The 7,623-nt window shown below is 38.7% G+C and overlaps 2 pseudogenes; both read left to right on the top strand.

Annotated features, from left to right (window-relative positions):
- Positions 1-467: 467 nt before the first annotated feature.
- On the top strand, positions 468-2,031 carry LOC148936772 (uncharacterized; annotated as a pseudogene).
- A 232-nt stretch (positions 2,032-2,263) lies between these two features.
- LOC148936771 (uncharacterized) lies at positions 2,264-5,138 on the top strand (annotated as a pseudogene).
- Positions 5,139-7,623: the final 2,485 nt, after the last annotated feature.

Genomic DNA, 7,623 nt, shown 5'->3' with positions numbered 1-7,623 from the left:
CGCATATTTATTTGACTCTGTAGGCCCGCAATCGATTATAAGTAATTAAAGTTAAATTAGGTTAACCCGTATTTCTCAGTGAATGCGACATTGTTGTTTAATTTATTATAGATTATTACAGGCTGTGTTTCAATATTCAATGCGAATACTGAAATCTATAGTATATATAATTGAATACTTTATTGTTCCTCTTAGGGTTACAATTTTATACAAAATCTTTAACCTACTTATTATCTTACTTATAACTACTTTACCTACTTATTATCTATCGCATACTTATTATCCTCTTGCTTTTTCTTTCCCCTCTCTCTCTCTCTCTCTCTCTCTCTCTCTCTCTCTCTCTCTCCTCTCTCTCCTCTCTCTCTCTCTCTCTCTCTCTCTCTGAATCGCAGAGAAGACGTGTGAAACATCGCTCCATAGAAATGTCAATTTTTTAGTGGTTCATTAGTGAGAGAGAACAAAGAGTTGTTTAAGTTATAGTCATAGACTGGGAGTAACTATGAGTATTATCTAGCCAGGATATATCGATTAGTGAATGCGAGAAGTGCATTTCTTATTTGAGATATCGTAGTCTCACAAGGCAGGTAGACATTAAACGTGGACGCAAAAGTGCTGACGTGTGAAAGTGGATCGCAGGTTGATCGACGTTGATATTAACAGTGTCGTTAATTATCAATATGGACGATGATTATGCAGAATACCGATGCTCGGCATGTAAGACGGCAATAAAGATCAAAGTTGTCAAATGCAAGTCTTGTGTCAAACTTTTTTACCATCCAGGATGTGTATGTAAGCATAAAATTTATGACAGAAACCGAGAATATGTGCATAGTGTGCTGGCCCATTTGAAGAGTTTGTGATTGAAAATGATCAAGAAGTAAATATGAAGAAGGCGCCGATAATGGCGGGGAGCAGCAGAGATAGAGCGGATTCCATAAGATCTACAGGGTCTACAGGATCGCTCACGACAATGGGCAGTGGAAATAAAATATCAGGAACGAGTGAATCATCTAGTATTGAAGTAAAGATAGATTGGCTTATAAGAACTATGAAAAAAATCAAAGATGAAACAGCCTGTAAGAGAGAAATTAAAACGATGATTAAAGAAGTAGTTCGAGAAGAATTGGGAAATGTTAAACAAGAGCTAGAAGATTTGAGGAGAATGATTCAAGGAGTAGCAGTTGCATCAACGGGTGGAATGCAAAGAAGCTACAAGAAGCGACTAAAGAGAAGAATAAAGAAAACATTATAATTGTTAAGCCGAAGATGCAACAAGAGAGTGAAGCTACAAAAAAATCGATAAAAGATAAAGTGGATATTAAGAGTATGGCAATGGGAATAACAAAATTAAAAAAAGGAAGCAAAGGAACAATAATTATGGGTTGTGAAACCGGTGAAGAAGTGGAAAAATTGAAGAAAACAATGCAAGCCAAACTAGGTGATGATTACAAAATAGTGGAGTCACATCAGACACTGAAAATAAAAATTGTTAATATAGATGAAGATGAGATGAAGTTAGATGAGTTTATAACTACAATAATAAAACAGAATAAAATGAATGCGATAAAAATGCGAATAGTTAAAGAGAAGACAAATAATAAAGCGAGAGGAAGAGGAAATGAAGGATCAGTAATAATGGAAACGAATGAAAAAACGCATGAGCTAGTGTTGAAAAAAACGAAGTTAAATATAGGATGGAAGAAATATCCTGTGTTTAATCACTTAATGTTAAAAGATGTTTCAAATGTTGGGGATACTATCATATTGCAAAAAATTGTACAAGAGACGAAACATGTCATAAATGTGCAAGAAATCATAATTCGATGGACTATACGACGACAAAGAAGAAATGTGTAAATTGTATGTTTCATATTCGAACATACAATCTGAAGATAAATGACGAACATGATGCCCTTAGTACGGAATCCGACTTTTAAGAGAGCGATACAGGAGGAGAAGAGGAGAGCTGGCTGGGAGAACACACTAAATAGCAACTACGGAAGGAAGCGGAGCTAATATTATATACAAATGCGCAAAGTTTAATGGCGCATAAAGATAAGATACAGCACTAAGTTTTGAAGAAATTAAATCCTGCGTTCTTGGCACTATCCGAAACTAGATTGACTGAAAAAATCAAAGACAGTGAAGTGAATGTGCCAGATTATAATATTTTTTATTTATTAATTAGATATAATGCTGAGAATAGAAATACAGGAGGGGTAGTTCTATATATAAGAGACACATGAAATATGAAATAGTATTAGCGAGAAAATTAGAATCGAACTGTTGGTGTGTTGCGGTAGAAGTTAAAGAAAAAATGTATAAAAGAATAATAATGGTAATATATTACTCAGCCCGAGCGCATCGCATGGAGAATTTTTGAAATTTTTAAAGGAGTATAGTAGAGAAAGTAATAATAAAAGGAGAATGTATGGTAATAGGAGACTTTAATATAAATCTTATGGTAGATTCGTTCTATGCAAAGAAGTTGCAAACGACAATGTTAAATTTACGTATGAAACAATACGTTAAACCGACGAGAATTGTGAAAGATAGTCAGACAGTTATAGATTTAATTTTCGCTAATAATAATGAAATAGCAATACAGGTAATTCATGAACCTAAAATTACGGACCACGGGTGGCTAAAAGTTGAGTTGAGTGTGAATAAAGTTGAAAATAAATATAGGGAATTTAGTGCTAAGAATTATAAAGTGTTCGATGTAAATGAATTTACCAGATTAGTGGGAGGTAAGGTACAAAAAAATCAAGATATGGATGTTAATGAGAGAGCGAAAAAACTTGTCGATAGTATAATAGATTTAGCGTTAGACGTAACGGTGCCGAAAAAAAAATTTAGAATTCCGAAAGTATGGGATGGGAAAAAGTGGTATTTTGATGAAATAAGAGAAGCAGCGGATAGAAGGGATAAGGCATATAGGAAAGCATTATGAAAGCATGATGATACAGAACAAAATTGATCGCAGTTTAAAATTGAAAGAAATGCAGTAGTAAAATTAATTAGGGAAAAGAAGAGAGAGTATTATGAAAATATGATAGATCTTAATAAAGAAAATCCCACGACTATGTGGAAAACCTTAAAAGAAATAATTAGAGGCGAGTCAATAGGTGTGTGAAGGAAATAGAAAATATAGACTTTGAGATTCTAGATAACACTAAGGAATGTGAGTTAGCGGATAAATTTAATTTATATTATATACAAAGTATATAATATAATGGTATAGTAGACTATAAATATAAATAGGCGCGGCGACACAAGTAAGAAAATTATTTATGTTATCGAAGATAAAGGAATTATGGAAAATTTTGAGACAATAAAGTTAGAGCAGTTACAGAAAGTTGTTACGGAATTGCTAAAAAAGAAAGGTAGAAGAGGGGATAACTAACAATATATTGCAGCAGCCTTTTACGTAATAAAAGAAGAATTTATGGATATAATTAATAATTCTCTGAAAGTAGGATGCTTCCCGGAAAGTTGGAAAACTTCTACAATAATACCGATACCAAAGATAGAAAAAGCCAAAAGAGCAAACGAATACAGACCAATATGTTACCAATATTTGAGAAAGTTAGAATTAATAGTAAAAGATCAACTTGAAATGTATTTGGAAAATAATGACATTATAACAGAACATCAATCGGGATTTAGAAAACATTATTCATGCGAAACTGCGATTCAAACTGTCATCGATGATTGGAAATTAATAGTGAGCGAAAATAAAGTGGTGGGAGTAATTTTCATGGATCTTAAGAGAGCGTTTGAGACAATAGACAGAAAAAGATTATTAGAAAAAATGTTTCAATATGGGATTAGAGGAAAGGTATTTAAATGGTTTAAATGGTTTAAATACTTAAATAATAGAAAACGGATACGATTTAATCATAAATGGTCCAAACTTCTGACAACAGAATATGGAGTGCCACAAGGATCCGTGTTAGGACCGCTATTATTTAAAATATACATAAATGATATAATCAAAGTTTGTCCAGAGGGATGCAATATAAAAATGTTTGCAGATGACACGCTTATATATATAAGTGGAGAAAGTAGCGCGGATTTAGAAATAAAGATGAACACAGTATTCAATGTAGTTGAAACATGGATGAATATAAATAAGCTGAAAATGAATGCAGGAAAAACGAAATATATGATAGTTGGAGGTATAAGAAAGGAAGTGAAAGGTAATATTATATTAAATTGCTTGGATGGAACTATAATAGAGCATGTGGAAGTAATAAAATATGGGTATAATTATAGATAATAGAATAAATTTGATGAATCATTGTGACTATTTAAAAAAGATAAGGAAGAAAACAAGCTTCTTGAACAGAATAGGTAATTCGATATCGATGTATACTAGATGTATGATATATAAGGCCGAATTATAGTGCCGCACTTTGAGTATTGTGCTACATTATTGATAGCAATGGGAGAAACTCATTAATATAATTTACAAAAAGCATAGAATCGGGTTATGAAAGTTATTTTACAATGTAATAGGTATACTAAAGTAAGGGATATGTTGCAGGCGTTACAATTTATGTCGATAAAATAGAGATTACACTATAATGTAGGCATATTTGTTTTTAAAATACTAAATAACTTATTACTAATAACTTATAACAGTTAAGAGGTAAGTGTAGGGTAGTAGGAAGTGAAGGAAGAATGTCAACACGACAAACAGACAATATTGAAATTCAATTTAGAAGAACAGGTAATGCATAAAAGAGCATGTTTTATGAGAGATTAAGATTGTATTGTGGCGGCCACTGCCTCGCGACTGCACCATCGACACACCGTCGCGCGCAGTCCCGCGCAGCATGGTGGTTCGCGCGCCCACCACTAGATGGCGAATCGACAAACCACTTTTTCGTGTCTGAAACGCCGCAGCGGAGTTATATAAGAGCAGCACTCGGCATCGCTCTTCGCCTCAGTCGCCTCCAATCAGTTTACGTTGCAGTTACGAGCTGCACTGCAACGCCCTCCGAGTTCTGGAGGCCAGCCCTGGCCTCATTGCTCAGTACACGGCAGTTTTTCCTGCTGGAAATCACCGACCAGCCTTTGGTCGTACAGTTAACGCCGCGTTAATCCTAATACCTTTCCGGCCTTACGTCTGACGGCCGTGAACGCCGCCAAACTAGCCTTACCTCTGACGGCCGTGAACGCCGCCATATCCTTCCGGTCTACGTCTGACGGCCGTGAACGCCGCCATCCTTCCGGCCTTGCCTCTGACGGCCGTGAACGCCGCCATATCCATCTCGCCTCTCTCCTACGGACGTGTTCCTGTCGGTCGTGAACGCCGCAGCCACACCACGTCCAGGAAGGACTCTCGCGGCCAGCGACGCCGCCCAATCCGCCCGTGTCCGGGCGACCTGCTCCAGGCCGCAGTCTCAGCACGCCGATCTCCATCGACTCGGGGAGCCGCTGCGCAACAGGAGGACCTCCGCCGGCATGCCTCCTCTCTAGGGGTTGTCCACGACGACTCGTTATCTCCGGGACGATCGACGCTGCCCACCATCCGGCAGTCATCGGCACCACGCTCGCTGCCGCCGACTTCGCGGCCATCTACGCCGCTACCTGAGCGCACACCTCCCTCGCCGTGCACCGACGAGGAGGGTCGAGTTTCCAGACGACGAGCCAGGCGCCCAACCGGCCGTTTCGAGCAACGGCTCCTGGATCTGTTTGGGTCAGCTTCTTCCTCAGAGGACAGCTTGCCCCAGCCGCCGACTCCGTCCGTAGAAGACGTATCGAGGCCCTTGACCTCCTCGAGCCCGATCGCATTCGAGCGACCACCGACTCCTGGCCGCTCTTTGGAGCTCGACGCGCAACAGGACAGACCGTGGCAACTCTGCGCCATCAAGCTCGGCCACGTGTAGCATCGGCCGCCGCGCCGTGACACCGGCCGCTTCTACACCGAAGCCGCCACGCAGACCGCGGGACTGCCACCGGCCCAGGTCGTGCCACCAACACTCACTCCCCGGCCACGCCGAGGAGGAGCCGGGGCTCGTAAGAGGCGCAGGGAGCGGCTACAAGAGCTTGCACGCGCAAAGACCGACGCGACAGGCTCGCCCACGCGTTATTCTCGCGGGACCCAAACTCAGTCCCGATAGCTTTTGTAACATTTATCTTTTGTTTGCGAGAATATAATAGCTTTATATTAATTCGGAGTTCTTTGATTGTTAGCGTGCATGTAACCTTCACATATCCTTCAGCTTGTGCTCCTATTGTTAAACGCATAGCGACACTTGGCTGCTAAACCTTCCGCTTTGCTTGATGCCGACACTTGCACCGTTGGTCTGCCACACAGCTGGTCGAGGACAGACATTCCCCTCGGACTGAGAACCAGCTTTCACCAGCCGATTGCGGGCGACACAATGCAGCAGGCACATACTCGCTCGAGACGCTCGAGACGCAATGTGCAACACGCAATCATCATCCACACCACCAAACACAACAGCCACCACCACAAATTGACACAGCCAACAATACCAATACATCAATAACACACCCACAGTATAATGTATTACTAGCAGATGTAAGGCGATGTACAATATTGATAAATTTTAAATGAAAGCAAAAGAATTATGTGATAAATGGAATAGTTACTTTTTTTTACATTGTTGTTTTGTTTTGTTTTGGCGTAAATTTTAATTTTCAATTTTAATTATATTATATTATATTATATGTTGTATTAGTTATTAGCATTAGTATTTGTATTAGTTTTTGTCTTGTTTATTAAGTAGCCAAGAAGGGTAATAAAGATTAATCAATCAATCAATCAAAACTCTCTCTCTCTCTCTCTCTCTCTCTCTCTCTCTCTCTTTCTCTTTCTGTAATTGAATATTCAGACACTAAGAAAATGATAAAACTGTTAAAAACGTGGAGAAAAACATTGCTAAATGCCCACAGAATATTCAATTACAGTTACGGAATAGATTTATACCACTAATTAATAACCTATCTTCCACTCCAAAAAATTAGCAATAACGAAAGACTATCATTATTATATAAAGACACTCTTTCTTTCACCAAACACCATCCAGATATAATTTTCACTCGGGCCGATAAAGGCAATGTGACTGTTGCACTGGACAGGGACATATATATTTCCAAAGTCAATAACTTACTGAAGGATACAAATACTTACACCAAAATAAAAAAAGATCCTACTAAAATCATTACTAAAAAATTGCGTGATCTCCTCAAGACGCAAAAATTGAAATTTATATCAGAGTCTGGGTACCATAGGATGATGGTTAGCGATGGAACCTAGGACTTACGATTTACCGAAGATACATAAACAGGGTTTCCCATTCAGATTGATCGTTTTTTGCATTGATATTCCGCTATATGCTTTGGCATCATCTCTTAATAAACTCATTATGAACAGCATTCCAAAGTCTGATACTAGCATTGATAATAGCTTTCAACTCATCCAAAAATTATCGGATGTACAGATTGACGATGACTTCTCATTGATTTCATGTAAAATCTTTGTTCACTAATGTGCCATTTGATTTGGGGATGAACAGCATTTCCAAACGATGGGATGACATAACGCCGGACATTTGATATCCCTAAGGAAGAATTCCTGAAAGCGGT

The sequence above is a fragment of the Pogonomyrmex barbatus genome, unplaced genomic scaffold (assembly GCF_055798465.1).
Source record: "Pogonomyrmex barbatus isolate J1 unplaced genomic scaffold, ASM5579846v1 scaffold2, whole genome shotgun sequence".
Taxonomy (NCBI): domain Eukaryota; kingdom Metazoa; phylum Arthropoda; class Insecta; order Hymenoptera; family Formicidae; genus Pogonomyrmex; species Pogonomyrmex barbatus.
The sequence above is the reverse complement of the archived record's forward strand: the minus strand, read 5'-3'. Positions and strand labels throughout refer to the sequence as shown.